The sequence below is a fragment of the Cornus florida genome, unplaced genomic scaffold, assembly GCF_030987335.1.
Source record: "Cornus florida cultivar Cherokee Brave unplaced genomic scaffold, ASM3098733v1 CherokeeBrave_3.0.0_Hap2_Chr10, whole genome shotgun sequence".
In the NCBI taxonomy this organism is placed as follows: Eukaryota; Viridiplantae; Streptophyta; class Magnoliopsida; order Cornales; family Cornaceae; genus Cornus; species Cornus florida.
In genome coordinates this window covers 51941593-51958204 of record NW_026775580.1, presented here as the reverse complement: position 1 = coordinate 51958204, position 16612 = coordinate 51941593, and the positions used below count along the sequence as shown (strand labels likewise).

The 16612-nt window shown below is 37.6% G+C and overlaps 1 pseudogene; it reads left to right on the top strand.

Annotated features, from left to right (window-relative positions):
• Nucleotides 1-12624: 12624 nt before the first annotated feature.
• Nucleotides 12625-14845, top strand: LOC132279782 (putative receptor protein kinase ZmPK1; annotated as a pseudogene).
• The last annotated feature ends 1767 nt before the right edge of the window (nt 14846-16612 follow it).

The window sequence follows — 16612 nt, the reverse complement described above, 5'->3', positions numbered from 1 at the left end:
TCCCTTTTTTTTCTTTCCCAATGGATGCATAAATGCTTTATGATTTCAAATGCCAAATTCAATAACTATATTTCATACATTTTACCCATATCACAATCACAACTTGTAAAAGAATATTTTAAACATTTATTTCTACAATTATGACATCAAATTTTCATGGCAATTGAAATACATAAAGTAAACAATTTGTCATTTCTAAGTATGCTTCTTCATTATAAGGATGTAACTAAATTTACAAACTCATTTATCACATAGCATACATCCACCACTTTACATATAATCAACCACAATCACATAGTCAAAATAATTGAAATTAAACATGCTTATAGTCAATTTAAGAAGGAAAATTCATATAGAACCTAAGAAATTGAGAATTAGAGCACCCTTACTTCAAAAGTAGCCAAAATACATCTCCGGTCGAAAAAGTTAACGCCGGTCAACGCGGTCAATACCTGTCAACAAAAGTGAACGCCGGTCAACGGCTGCAGAACAGAAAACTGTTAGGTGCGATGTAACCGTCGACGAGGAGATTCTACTATTCCAAAGGCTCAGCTCCAGAATTTGACTCTAAGTGGCTTAAAACCCCCTCCGAAGCCTTAGATCCAAAACGTTCAAAAATTCGTAAAATAATCACCGCTCCTCTGAAAAATAAACCCTTTAGCTATATGATAGAGAATGAAGAAAGAAACATTTTCCTTCAAGGAACTTAGACCGGAATCCCGACCGATCGGCCGAAAAATGAAGGAGAAATATGAAGCCTCAAAAGAAAAGAAAAAATGAAATAAAACAAGAGGAAAAGAGAGTTGCGGGAGACTGAGAGAGATTATATGGCTGAGAATGAAGCCATGTGTTGGATATATAATGGGTCAATGACTTGTGGGGCCCACCCAAAAAGAAATTTCTCCTTTTATCCTTTTTTTTTATATAAAAATATATATGTATACTTAACACTTTACAACCACACATTTCCAAACACATAACCATAATAAAATAATATATGAAGAGTAACGGCCCCGAAAATAATTCCTGTGCAAAACAATACCAGTTACGGGTCCCGCCTGGCACCTCCCGGCCAGAAAATTTGAAAAATGTCAAAATGGCTTACAATGCATTTCTAAGAGTTTTGAACTCGAAAAAAAAAGCCCAAACCAACTCTCGGAACTCACCCAGCACACCCCACTGTGTCTAGCACGCAAAACGAGGTACATAAAGAAAAATCCCGGAAAAAAAAAAATCCCCAAAAATGAAAAAAAAATAGGAAAAATCAGAAACATTACAAATAAACACTTAAAATTTAAACATATGTGTATGATAATGATAAAAATCTCAATTTATAGTTAGGACAACAATTCTTATGTGATATTTCCGATTTTCAGCATTTTCATTTTTTCTAGAATTTTGTTAATGCGAGGGAATTTTCGTCATTTCTAGTTGTGTGTACCAGACACCGTGGGGTGTGCCGACTGTGTCGGATGGTTGGTTGGGGCATTCCATTGAGTTCAGGACTCTTGGAAATGCAAGAGTCCATTTACGTTTTATGCATTTTATTTTATGTGACTTATGTGACATTTATATAGTGGTGCATTATATATGTATGTGGTGTAGAATTAAAGACAAAAGACAAAAGGGAAAATAAGATATAATATGTGGGACCCACCATTGTCACATAAATGGGTTAGAGACCAGACTTTGGCCTCACTTTCTCAATTCTCTCTCTTGCTCCCGTAACTCTCTCTCTCTCTTCCCTTGATTTGCTTTTCTTTTCTCTTTCAATCAAAACTTTAGAGCTTGATTACTCCTTCAATACTTGGAGTTTTTTGAAGCCGTTTATGGCAATCGAAGCCCACGACGAGGCCTTCGAATCCATGCCAGCAATTTCAGTTTTGGTGCTCCCTAGTACTTTTTAAAATTTGAGACCCATTTGAGTGTTTTGCATCACACTTGAGGTAGGGGTTCCTAATCCATAAGATTCTTGCTCCCTTATGAATTATTCTTTGTTAATTATATTTAAACATGCTTGATTTGAGATGAATGCCTCTAAAATGATTTGGTTTTGTATATGAAATTCATGATTATGTGTATATGTGGATTGTGTGAAAAACATGCTTAAATGTTGATTTTATATGCTTGTGTGTTTGTAAACTTATTAAAATTTACTATGTGGAAAGCATGTTTACGTGTAAATTCTTTTATGCCTATGGTGTTAGTAATTTATTAGCAATTGTTAAATGGAAGCATGTTAATTTGTGTAGTGTAAAAGTCTTTCATTGTCATGACATTGAGAAAGTATGTAATGTTCATGCATGTCATTGGGCATGAAAATGGGGAAAAGTGTTTCAAAATGAAAAAGGGGAATTTTGGGAAAGAAGCTTTGATTAAAGTGTTTTATGAAAAACCTGGTCGCCGCGGAGTCACCAAAAGGCCGGTAGGTTAATGTAACCTAGGGGGAACTAGGGAGATTGCCCTAGCGTGGTTGAGCTATCTGGCCCCAAATGACGCTGCGGAGGTACCAACGGTCTGGGACACTAGCCAATCCTTCTCTCGTCGCTGAGGAGTTATCGAAGAGGGTTACATTAACGGTTTGAAAGTGATGGATTTGGATGTTAAAAATGGGGAGCGATATTGGCATGCATCGCATTTCATAGCATCTCATTATGTATGTTGAGATTGATTATTATGTTGTATATTTTTTTCGACATAGCATGACCCCTTCCCCTATTGTCATATTCCTTGTTTGGATTTACGGGATTACAAGAGGTGTGTCTTAGACACCACCTACTGAGCAATATGCTCACCTCATCATATTTAACAGTTTTCAAAGCCGGAAAAGGAATTAGTGGATAACGATCCCTCTTAAGCATGAAGAGGACTAGAGATCTATTTTGTCACCTTTTGTGTATTAGGTAATCTTTTGTAAAGTCACAAACTGTGAAAAAAAAATAATAATAATAATATTCATTTTTGGATATCTTGGCCATGTAACGTAACTAAGATACTTGATTACTTTTGATGTAAATTGAGACTATGTAAATATTTATATTGAAAGGGAGGATGATATTATATCTTTGAGAAATTAGTAATGGTTATATCTGTGTAATGTGGTACATTTTGCTATGAATTCGGAAAGGTTAGATAAATTTTGAAGGTCCAAGAGAGGCCATTGCATTTTTTTTATTATTTTTTCATGCATTTAAGTAGGTTGTGGTAGGACTCTTTTTAGGGGAGGTCATGCTGAAATTTTTTTAGAATTTTGGATAAATTCAAGGATGTGACAATTTGGTATCAGTGCCTTAGGTTCAAATACCTTTCAGACGACGGGTAGTGGCTTACTTAGAAGGGGTTGAGAGTTGACTTGCATCGTTTATGTGCCTATGTGTTAAAGTGTTGAACTGTTTAAGAAACATGCTTACTTGTTACCTGTTTAAATGTTTATTGTTTTGAAAGACATGCTTATTTGTTAAGTGCATACGTGTTTAAATTGTGATACATGTAAATAAAGTGTTTATGTTAATTGCAAGCATGCCATATATGATGGGACAGAAAGTATGAGATATACGATGGTGGCGAGAAGTAGGCATGGCCAGTGCAATTTTATTTTATGATACTGTGACAAGTAATGAGCATGGTATTGTAGTTTCATTCATTTTGTAAATGTGCATATCTATATTTTTATATGTTTATGCAGTCGAGCATGGAATGGTTGTGTGGGTTTTGACCTGAGTTGGTGAGGAGCTCGATTGCTTCAGGATTGTTGGGTCTCAGTTCTTATCAAGTGGATGGCTTGGCCTTTTAGCTCATGGATTGAGCTATTTGGCGTGTAGCTATTTTCATCCTCTTGTTGCATTTTGTGTGGTGCTTAAAGCACGACTTCGAACAAGTTGCATTTCAAGGCATCGTAACTGCGTTGTGTGAGAGTTTCATGTTTTGGTGTGTGGGTTCTGGTAACCGTGGAGGTCAGGTGTGCGAGTGAGGGTTTTGGTTTAACCATAGAAGGTTAGTGTTAGTGACTTGGGTCACGGTTTGGTGCGGAGGTTTTTAATGAACCGGACATGGTAGGTGTGATAGAGATTGTGTAAGTCACAAATGTAGTCTATGAGTTATAGATATGAATCCTTTGGTACGATCTAGGAGGCATGTTGGTTCGGGCTGTCGTGGAGAGTGGTTTATTGAGGGATGATCCTCGTATTGGAGAACTACAGGAGTGTGCTATAGGTAATTGACTCTCGGTGAGTCGATTGCATGGCTCGGTCGATGAGCGGAGTTCTGGGTTGGTATGGCTGTCTAGAGAGTCCTGAGGTGGTGCATAGTGGTCTGTTTTAGTTGTATAAAGCAGGATTGTACTATAAGGCCGGTTATTTGAGGTCATTGAAGTGCTCAGTTGTTGCGGATGAAGTGATCGATAGTAAGTGTGTGTTACCAAATGGACCATGTTTTAAACGTTGGAAGTTGCAGGCTGGGGTTGTATTTCAAATTGGGTCTGACGTATTAGGAGATAGTGCTTGGTTTTTGAGGATTCGGAAAGATAGAATGATGATAAGAATGATTGGGACGATGTTGATCTTGTAGGTTTAATTGGTAGGCCATTTGACTTTTGTCGGGGCCAAGGGTGTTCTGAGGAACAGTGCAGAGAAGAAATGATGATGTTGAACCTAGTGTGTGAAGTTTCCTTGGTTAAACACGTAGATCGCATTAGACAGAGTAGTTTAAGTAATTGGTTAGGCGTTTGTGAATGATTGCATCATTGATAATTTTAAGGAGACAATTAGCTATTGAGCATTCCGGATGTTGTGCTCATTCTTGTTCGAGGATTTGTCAGCAAGGCATTGCTGTATGGAGATTCTTTTCTAGTGGTAAATAGTGGTTGTTACGGAGAGTATCGAGAGTTGTGCTTATTTTTTTGTTACGATGATATTATCTTAAGGATGTTAAAAAAAAAAAAAAAAACTCCTTTAGTAGTGACTTGATGATCCGATGGGATGAGAGGTTTGAACTGTTGTTGGAATGAGTGACAGTGAAGGTGTAATAGTGTGGTGTTTAGTGCTGATGAGTGGGATAATTTGAAGTATGATCCGAATGTGGCTTGGAGATTATCAGATGTTTGTTGTGTGCTGACAGGTATGTGATGGGATTGTGCGTCAGTTGAGGCAATTATGGATGGCTTAGTTTTTAGAACCAGTAAGAGTGGTGTTGCCGGATAAACACCTTTTTCTTTTGAGGAGTCGGTGGGATGTTGTGATTAAGGTCGTCTTGTGTGCACGGTGTTCGAGGTAATGTCGTTTTGAATGATGAAGGTAGAATAGGTGGTAAAGTGTCATTTTATAAGGTTGTCATTTGGGAGTGACGGTTTCCAGATAGGACGGAACGCGGTGTCCAAAGTACTATGATTGTTTTTAGTGATTGAGTGTCGTGAGCATTAGTGCTCTTATCTGGTTGGTTTTGGTTGGTATGAGTATCGCAATGTAGCATATGCGGGGTTCTGGTGTTCACTGTGTATGACGGTCTGTTTGTGGCGAGGTCGCCTAAGTTTGTGTTCGTAGTCCCGCATGTATTTTCGCATGTATTTCATTTTTGATGAGATTGGGTGTCTATGGTCAGACGTGCGTAGTGTGTGACAGGGTATCAGGTGTATTCCTGTGAGAGTAGTCAGTCTTTTGTGAGAGTGGAGTTTGTTACCCTCTCCGTTGTTCTAGTCCCGGCAAGGACGTCATTTGTTATGAGTCTTGTTCTCCGTTTAGGAGTTGTGCGCGTCTGTGGGTAGACAGACTTGTGTATGGTTAGTGAGGTTGTTAGAGTTCACCAGTAAGGTTTGGTTGTACAAGTTGACTCACTCCCACGGAGGGAAGTGGAGTCTTGAGTTTTGTAGTGCTTGTTCTGAAGATGGTTTTGACTAGTGGAATGAGAGGCACGGGTTGCCAAATAGGGATTTTGTTTCCGGTGTATGATACTTTCGGTGACGGTTAGGAAATGTGTTGTGGAAGGTAGTTTGAGGATGACCAGGTGATGTGATGTGAGTTGTGTATCCGGATGTTTTTATTGATGTTTGAATTGAGCAGTGCCTTGAGGACAAATGTTGGTATTGTTTAAGTGCTAAGTAGCTAGAAAGGGAGAATGTGTGATTTCACTGAGGAATAATAGGAGGGATTGACTTTAGTTTTGAGGTTTCAGATATGAGACTGTCGTATTGTGCGTTTTGAAGAAATAAGAATCGAATCGAATGATGTTATAATGTTGATTACGTGTTGTGAGTATTATGAGGTGACTGAAAGGCTTTTAGGTTGATTGATGATTGTGGTATTGGTACTGTGTTACTTTGGCTTGCTATAATTGAGGCATGATTAAGCTTTTTAAAGCTAATATGTGACTGTATAGTTGTTAAGGTTATGTAAAGTGATGGATTGATTAGAGAGTGGATCTCGTGGTTGCTTTGAGAACTATATGGGTTTGTGTTTGGGGTTTAGAACTGAGGACAGGAACGACGTCTGTGTTTGGATCGGATCGATGATGAGAATGGCCTGGCCAACCATTTCTCCTGAGGCAGTCTATCTTTAGCACGATGTCGGGTCAAAGGTCCATGATTGTTTTGGTTTGTTAGGAATAGTGAGAGTACGATATCGCAGGTTGAGTTGGTGTGATAGTGTGGATTCAAGTGGTTGTCTCGGGTGATGGGTGTGTTAGATAGCACCAAGTGTCCGATAAAGGGTTTGTGATACGATAATTGATTATTGAAGATCTTGTTTTGAGAATTTGTGTCTTGGGCATAGGATAATACGTTTTATTATTTTGGTGACTTATGATTATGTAGTCGTTAGGATATTCATTGTTTAATCATCTTAAGATTGTTGAATGTAATGATTGCCGAATGGTGTGGTTGGTGGTCGCTTGTCCTGATATGTGATGGTGTAGTTAAGTATTGGATAGTGAGTGTTTGGTCTGACAAAGATGTATAGGATAGAGTTGAACTTGACTGAGAGATGGACGAGGTTCTTTGTCTAAAGTTTAGTGCGTCCATTGAGGATGAATTGGGTTTGGATGTCGTCATGTGTGGTGGTATGATGACTGTTCTTTTCGGGCTTGGGAGCTTTCCGTGGCAGTGTAGAGTGGACCGATGTCCGTTATGAGTCAAACGTATGGTCTAGTTGGTCTTGTGTTATGATAAGGTGAGAGATAGGTAACTGTATTGGGCTTCTGTGGCAGTAGTGCGTGGTTGTCTGGTGACGTCGAGTGTCAAAGACAATAATGTCAGCGAGTTCATAGTCTCGGGTTTTGTGAAGTGTTAGTGGAGAGTGTGTGACTGTGGACCTTTTTTTTTTTTTTTTTTTTGAGGATGGTAGATTTTGAGGAAGAAATTTCTTTAAGGAGGGTAGATTGTGATATTTTCGATTTTTGGCATTTTTCATTTTTTCCAAAATTTTGTTAATGCGAGGGTATTTTTGTCATTTCCCGTTTTGCTTACCAGACACCGTGGGGTGTGCCGGGTGTGTCGGATGGTTGGTTAGGGCATTCCATTGAGTTCAGGATTATTGGAAATGCAAGGTTAGGCATTTTCGCATTTTTTTTCCGTTTTTCAGGCCTGATGGTCCGGTGTAGGACCCGCTACCGGTATTATCATGCACTGAGATTTTGGTTGGGTCCATTTACATTTTATACATTTTATTTTATGTGACTTATGTGACATTTATATGGTGGTGCATTATATATGTATGTGGTATAGAATTAAAGATAAAAGAAAAAGGAAAAATAAAATATAATATGTGGGACCCACCATTATCACATAAATGGGTTAGAGACCATACTTTGGCCTCACTTTCTTAATTCTCTGTCTTGCTCCGGTAACTCTCTCTCTCTTCCCTTGCTTTGCTTTTTCTTTTCTTTTTCAATCAAAACTTTTGAGCTTGATTACTCCTTCAATACTTGGAGTTTTTAGAAGCCATTTATGGCAAATCGAAGCCCACGACGAGGCCTTCGAATCCATACCAGCAATTTCAGTTTTGGTGCTTCCTAGTACTTTCAAAATTTGAGACCCATTTGAGGGTTTTGCATCACACTTGAGGTAGGGGTTCCTAATCCATGAGATTCTTGCTCCCTTGTGAATTATTCTTTGTTAATTATAGCTAAACATGCTTGATTTGAGATGAATGCCTCTAAAATGATTTGGTTTTGTATATGAAATTCATAATTATATGTATATGTGGATTGTGTGAAAAACATGCTTAAATGTTGATTTTATATGCTTGTGTGTTGGTAAACTTGTTAAAATTTACTATGTGGAAAACATGTTTGTGTGTAAATTCTTTTATGCCTATGGTGTTAGTAATTTATTAGCAATTGTTAAATGGAAGCATGTTAATTTGTGTAGTATAAAAGTCTTTAATTGTCATGACATTGAGAAAGTATGTAATGTTCATGCATGTCATTGGTAATGTTCATGCATGTCATTGGGCATGAAAATGGGGAAAAGTGTTTCAAAATGAAAAAGGGGAATTTTGGAAAAGAAGCATTGATTAAAGTGTTTTATGAAAAACCCGGTCGCTGCGGAGTCACTAAAGGGTCGGTAGGTTAATGTAACCTAGGGGGAACTAGGGAGATTGCCCTAGCGTGGTTGAGCTATCTAGCCCCAAATGATGCTGCGGAGGTACCAACGGTCAGGGACAGTAGCCAATCTTTCTTTCGGCGCTGAGGGGGTTACATTAACGGTTTTGAAAGTAATGGATTTGGATGTTGAAAATGGGGAGCGACATCGGCATGCATCGCATTTCATAGCATCTCATTGTGTATGTTGATATTGATTATTATATTGTATATTTTTTTCGACATAGCATGACCCCTTCCCCTATTGTCCTATTCCTTGTTTGGATTCACGGAGATATAAGAGATGTGTCTTTGGCACCACCTACTGAGTAATATGCTCACCCCATCATATTTAACATTTTTCAAGGCCGAAAAAGGAATTAGTGGATGCCGATCCCTCTCAAGCATGAAGAGACTAGAGATCTATTTTGGCACCTTTTGCGTATTAGTTAATCTTTTGTAAAGTCAGAAACTTTGAAAAAAAAAAAATAATAATAATATTCATTTTTGCAAATCATGGCCATGTAACTTAACTAAGATACTTGATTACTTTTGATGTAAATTGAGACTATGTAAATGCTTATATTGAAAGGGAGGATGATGTTATATCTTTGAGAAATTAGTAATGGTTATATCTGTGTAATGTGGTACATTTTGCTGTGAATTCGGAAAGGTTAGATAAATTTTGAATGTCCAAGAGAGGCCATTGTATTTTTTTTTTTTTTTTTTTTTTTTTTTTTTTTTTGTGGTAGGACCCTTTTTAGAGGGGGTCATGCCGAAATTTTTTTGGAATTTGGAATCAATTCGAGGATGTGACAATTTGGTATCAGAGCCTTAGGTTCGAATACCTTTCGGACAACGGGTACTGGCTTTCCTAGAAGGGGTTGAGAGTTGACTTGCATCGTTTATGTGCCTATGTGTTAAAGTACTTAACTGTTTAAGAAGCATGCTTACTTGTTACCTGTTTAAATGTTTATTATTTTGAAAGGCATGCCTATTTGCTAAGTGCATACGTGTTTAAATTGTGATACATGTAAATAAAGTGTTTATGTTAATTGCAAGCATGCCATATATAATGGGGCGGAAAGTATGAGATATACGATGGTGGCGAGAAGTAGGCACAGTTAGTGCAATTTTCGTTTATGATACTATGACAAGCAATGAGCATGGTATTGTAGTTTCATTCATTTTGTAAACATGTATATCTATATTTTTATGTGTTTATGCGGTCGAGCATAGGATGGTTGTGTGGGTTTTGACCTGAGTTGGTGAGGAGCTCGGTTGCTTCAGGATGGTTGGGTCTCAGTTCTTATCGAGCGGATGGCTTGGTCTTTTAGCTCGTGGATTGAGCTATTTGGCGTGTAGCTATTTTCATCCTCTTATTGCATTTTGTGTGGTGCTTAGAGCACAACATCGAACGGGTTGCATTTCAAGGCATCGTGACTGCGTTGTGTGAGAGTTTCATGCTTTGGTGTGTGGGTTCTGGTGACCATGGAGGTCACGTGTGCGAGTGAGGGTTTTGGTTTGACCATAGAAGGTTAGTGTTAGTGACTTGGGTCAAGGTTTGGTGTGGAGGTTCTTAACGAACCAGACGTGGTTGGTATGATAGAGATTGTTTAAGTCACAAATGTAGTTTGTGAGTTGTAGATATGAATCCTTTGGTACAGTCTAGGAGGCATGTTAGTTCGGGCTGTTGTGGAGAGTGGTTCATTGAGGGGTGATCCTCGTATTGGAGAACTACAAGAGTGTGCTATGGGTAATTGACTCTCGAGGATAAAAAATGGTGCACCCATGAGTTGTATTTTATGAAAGTTGGAAGTGTACATGGACTATGGATGTATACTTGGCTTTTTATAGGGATTAAGCACGTATAGTAAACACTTGGGGGTGACAAGCGGACGGTTTGGATCGAGTTTGTGCAGGGTTAAATATGGGTGGGTCGAATATGAGTTGTGACTCATATTCAACTCGTTTGTAACGGGTTAACTATGGATTGGGTGAAAATGGATCGAGTCAACCCGTCATGATCCGTCCACCCTTTTATTTTTTTATTTTAAAAAAAGGTTATTATTTTGAATAATCTCATTATTGTTATATAAAAATTAGTTACTATAAACAAAAATATCACAATAAAGAACTTTGAGAGAGAGGACAAAATGTAGAGAGAGAGCTTTCTTTATTTTCTTTTGCTTTTTCTATACATCTCGGATACACACCAATACTTATATGTTATAGTCATAAGCTAAGCTTACAAAGTAAGCTAAGGAAACAACCTGATTATATGTATTTAATGTGTTCACACCTATAACATTATATATACAATAAATCTATATGCATAATACAATTTTTCTCAATAGTACGCCACGCTACCAATTCCATTTCTTTCAAATTTTCATAAATAGTGAACCCCACACCATATAATTGTAAATTCACTAATTTATTTTGAAAATTCTTTAAATTTATATTATTTTATTTTGTGACCAGACATGCATAAAGTTAAGATATATATATATATATATATATATATATATATTATTATTATTATATTATATGAAATCATCTGTTAAGTTTTTTATAGAATAAATAATTAAATAAATAAATCAGTTCGTCTTATTATGAAATACCTATGTAAACATAGGTTTCTTTTGAGCCGTAGTATTACATACACGAGGAGTCTATGATACAGAACAAATCTTAGAGTGATCAAGAATTTTAGAGAGAGATAGTGAGAGAGAGAGAGAGAGAATTTGGAATTGTGGGAGAGAAATTTAGAAAGGAAGAGGTGAATTTGAGTAGAATAGAGGTTGTGAAATTGAGTCTCTTATATAATGAGTGAAATATAGATCAAAATGAGTGACCCATATTTAACCCATAAAGACACTCATATTCATTTTAAAACAGATAAATATAAACGAGATAGTGAGTCATGATTCATTTTACCAACATTGTAAACACCCACAAGTATGTGAACCTGATATCATCATTACTGCGTGTGAAGAGAAAAGGAAAGAAGATCCTTTCAACATTCAAGGGTTCCACAGCATGCCCTGAAATTTACTATTATTTTTTTCCAGCAATCTAATCAAGTTATTGAATTGGCATAAGTGATAACCTAAATTACCTAATCCATTTGACTTGAACTCTTCCAGAAAATTCAAAATAAGAAAAAATTATAAAAAAATAAATTTAATTTCTTTCTTTCATACATGTGACGGAGACCTCCCAACTTTTCATACATGTGACGGAGAACTGTTTCACCCAAAAAACAAATACTGACTTTCGAATTTGAGAAGGAAAGTCTCTGAGAGAAACCCTTTTAATATTTCTATTTAATTTTTACTCCTTTTTTTTTTTTTTTTTTCAGCATTCTAGTCCAGTTATTGAATTGCTATAAGTGATGACCATTTGACTTGATTCTTCTATGAAAACAAATAAAAAAAAAAGTTAATTTAATTTCTCACTTTTACGTACCACTAGATTTCCAAATTATTTAACAAGAATAACAATTTTTTTTTTTTTTTTTTTTTTTTAATAAAAAAATTGGGGGTCGAGGCTGCCCGCCCTTGGGTGACTGTAACAAGAGTTCACTTCCAAAGCCGCCCCAGGGTGACGGTAACAAGAGTTCACTTCCAAACAGTGAAATGTTAATAATAATGGAGTACAATAGTCGTAAACATTTAATTTCCATAAAATTTATACAACAAACAGTCAATGACATTCATAAAATTTATACAACAAACAGTCAATAATGGAGTACAATAGCCCCTTCAATGTTAGAACTGACGTTCCTTCCCTGCGCACAAGTACTTGCGATGATATCTAGAGTTCATTCACATTTCTACTTTCACATTATAGATTTCATGGGTTCTCCATCTTTTATCATTGCCCTTTCTTTGCTCCTATTATCACCAGTATTTTCATCTTCACCTAGCAGCTTAAGTGCAGACTCGTCTCTCTCAGTAGAGACACGGAACGAGGTTTTAATTTCACCAAATTCCCTTTTCTCTGCCGGCTTTCACTCTGTCCGTGACAATGCCTGTTTCTTTGCAATATGGTTCACTGAACCATTATATGACGGAAATCACACGGTGGTTTGGATGGCCAACCGAGACCAACCAGTTAACAGAAAGCTCTCAACCCTCTCCCTACAAAGAAATGGTAATCTTGTGCTAAAAGATGCTGGGCAACTCACCGTTTGGTCCACGAACACCGAGTCAATTTCCATGGTGGAATTACAACTTCTTGACAATGGTAATCTTGTTCTTCTTACATTGGAGGGTGTGACTCTTTGGCAAAGCTTTGATTCACCAACAAATACCCTTCTTCCAAATCAACCACTCACTCGAGACACACAAGAAGTCTCGTGGCGTAGAAAAAGCGATCCTTCTTCTGGATTTTATAAGCTCTACTTCGATGATGACAACGTGCTTTGTCTTGTGTTTGATGGTATTGACATATCCAGTGTTCACTGGCCTACCCCATGGAAAACTATCTGGAAAGTTGGAAGGTCCTCGTACAACACTAGTAGAAATGCAGTACTTAGTGACACGGGTATATTCAGTTCATCTGATAGACTCAGGTTCATGGCCTCTGATATGGGCATTGGGCCAAGGAGGAGATTGACAATGGACACGGATGGTAACCTTCGATTGTACAGTCTAGATGAGAGGAGAGGACGTTGGGTTTCTTCGTGGCAAGCCTTTAAGGAACAATGCAGAATGCATGGTGTTTGTGGACCTAACAGCCTGTGCACTTATATTCCACATGAAAATCCGGGCAGGAGGTGCACCTGCATAGCCGGATACAAGATGGTTAATCAGACAGATTGGACTTTTGGATGTGAACCAATATCTAATCTGTCTTGTGACGAAAGTGAGGCAGGTTTTCTGGAATTTACTCGTGGTGATTTCTATGGCTATGATATTGGGGTTTACTCAAATTACACCTTAGAGAGGTGTGCAAAGGAATGCTTGCAGTTGTGTAGTTGCAAAGGGTTCCAATACCAAATTGACCGGATTAACGGTTATTATGTTTGTCATCCTAAGAGACAGTTGCGTGGGCTTCTGACCCCAAATTTTGAAGGTTCCATGTATATAAAATTGCCAAAAAATGAACTCTCCTCATATGACAAGCCGTTTCAACCATCCAGATTAGAGTGCTCAAGCCAACTGAGTACACAGCTTGATAGGCCTTATAGGAAATTCCATGAAAATAAGACACTGAAGTTTATGCTTTGGTTTGCCACTGCAATTGGAGGAGTTGAAATGATCTGTATCTTGCTCCTGTGGTGCTTCCTGTACAGGACCCAAAAAAGGTCAGATGCAACTATTCAAGATTACCTTTATGTTGATTCTGGATTCAAAAGATTCACCTATGACGAGCTAAAGAAGGCGACACGTAATTTTACTGAAGAGATAGGAAGAGGAGGTGGTAGCATTGTTTATAAAGGCGTATTGTCTGATCAACGTGTCGCGGCAATCAAAGTTCTTAAAGAAGCCTTCCAAGGAGAAGCAGAGTTCTTAGCAGAGGTGAGCACAATTGGGAGGCTGAATCACATGAATTTGATAGATATGTGGGGATATTGTGCAGAGGGAAAGCACAGGGGTGTATGAATACATGGAGCATGAATCATTGGCAGAGAATTTACAATCAAACACACTTGATTGGGAAAAGAGGTTCAATGTTGCAGTAGGTACAGCTAAAGGTCTTGCTTATTTACATGAAGAGTGCTTGGAATGAGTTTTGCACTGTGATGTGAAGACCCAGAACATACTCTTGGACTCTGATTTCCAGCCAAAGGTGTCGGATTTTGGCCTCTCTAAACTACTGAGTAGAAGTGGTGAGAACAATTCAAGCTTCTCGAGAATAAGAGGGACCAGAGGATACATGGCTCCTGAGTGGCTATTAAATCGTTCTATCACTTCGAAAGTTGATGTTTATAGCTATGTGATTGTCGTGTTGGAGATGGTAACTGGAGAGAGTGCTACAACAGGTGTGGAGGCCATTAACAACGAAGGGGAGATGGAGCAGAGGAGGTTGGTTAAGTGGGTAAAGGAGAAGATGACTCGAGAGATTGCAATGACATCCTTTATTGAAGAAATTATAGAGCCTACAATGAAGGGTAACTACGAAGCAAGTAAGATGGAAATTCTTGTTCGAGTTGCTCTGCAATGTGTGGAGGAAGACAGAGATGCGAGACCAACAATGAGTCAGGTAGTAGAGATGCTTCTACTCCAACAAAATGACCATTAGGAGAGCAAATGCATTGATGCAATGACAGGCAAAATGTTCTTTTAAAACCAATGAAAATTTTGGGTTTCTTGAGTTTATCCACTAGTAAATTTCATTGGTTCATGGTAATTTTAATTTGCTTACTTCATAAATCATTGTATATTGTGGTTGTCTTTTTAGTGTTGCAATGCCTCTGATCTCTTACGTTTTGAACAACTCGATGTTTGATGTTTCAAAGATTGTTTATTTTTCTTCAGTAAATGATGTTTCAGATATTGTTTCACAATTGTTGCATCTATTGCTGGTATTTGTGAAGGTAGCTTTTGTATGGAAATAACATTTTAATTATGGTATACCAAATCAACTTTCTTATTTATGTGGCTCTCACTTGTTTGTAACTGTAAGAAGTGTGTGAGGAGAAAAATCAGCTTGTACAGAATGGGCAGGTATAGCATCATTTCTTTGTTGGCATATAAAGCTTTTTTAAGTTCTAAAAAGAAAAATGATCATTTTAGCATTTCTTGGGTCAAAAAGAAAAATGGTAATTCCCTTGATTGCTCATCCATAAAAAAGCTAAAATGATCAATTTTTCTTGTTGACCTAAGAAATGCCCATTCCATACTCCACCAAGAACTAAAATAAAATAACTTATGGGCATAAAAAAAACTAGATGACTGGAGGATTTTGATACACCTACTAGCAGTAAGAAACTTGATGACTGAGCAGGAAAACATGTATGTACATACTACCGTCAACCTGTGGGATTTAGGTAGATATTTTGTGGCCATTGGGTTCTCTCTTTTTCTGATTCTACTTTGTGAAACTTTTTTTTGCATGCTTATAAAAACTTCTGATCTATCTGTAAATATGAATCTATCTACGATGTTGGGTATGCCATTTAGCATCTCTAGGAAGATGATGCCATCTACCTCTCCTTGAGGTGGTTGTAGACCAAGGCTATTGGTCTTCCCAGCTTGACTATTAACAGAATAGAATGCTGAATTTTTATTTTTGAAGCATTTGTAAACATCATCAAATGGGGTGGCAACAATCTGATTTAGTTCTTAAAACAATAATATCTTTGGTATATTTTGCAAATTTTGTTCCTTATAGAAGCACTCTAGCATGCAGAGTATTCATCAAATTAAATTACATCAAAATCCTTGATAGTTGAAATTTTCAGAAGAATGCTACTAAGGTGTTAAAATTGTCCGAACAGACTTTTTTGCTAGGTAAGAACAAGCTCACTCGGCATAAAAGGTGATTGAATAATGAGGCTCTTTCTGCCAACTATAGTAACTGAAAAGTAGGAAGGGGCCGTTGCTTGGTGTAATGGAAGCACGATTGTGCATAATAATGCCATACCAAGGGCTGTTACTGGTCTTCCAATCTATACTGAAGCCAGCAGCTCAGTGATCTTTTTAGGAAAATGAAAAGTAGAAGTTACTGTCTAGCAGTCTAGGCGCCTTCAGGTCTCCGTTGCAGTGGCACAAGGGACCATCCAGAGTCCGGCTCGGTAGCAAATACTGTACATTTCTTTTGAACACTCATTTGATGAGCCCCTTGGTTCTATCTGAACTATGCTTTAGCCTATAACACTCGTTTTATGGTAAGGTTCTACACTAGTGAGTCAGTCCGGTTGCATCTATATCATAGACTGGCGTAAGAGGTATAAAAATCAGTTTATTGAATTTAGTGATTGGGGACTTAAATGGAAAAATATCTCTAAAAGTATGACTTATTTGTCCTAAATTTTTTGTTTTAGGACTTATTTGTCTTTCAACGTGAAGACTTGGTGGTAATTTTTTCTTTT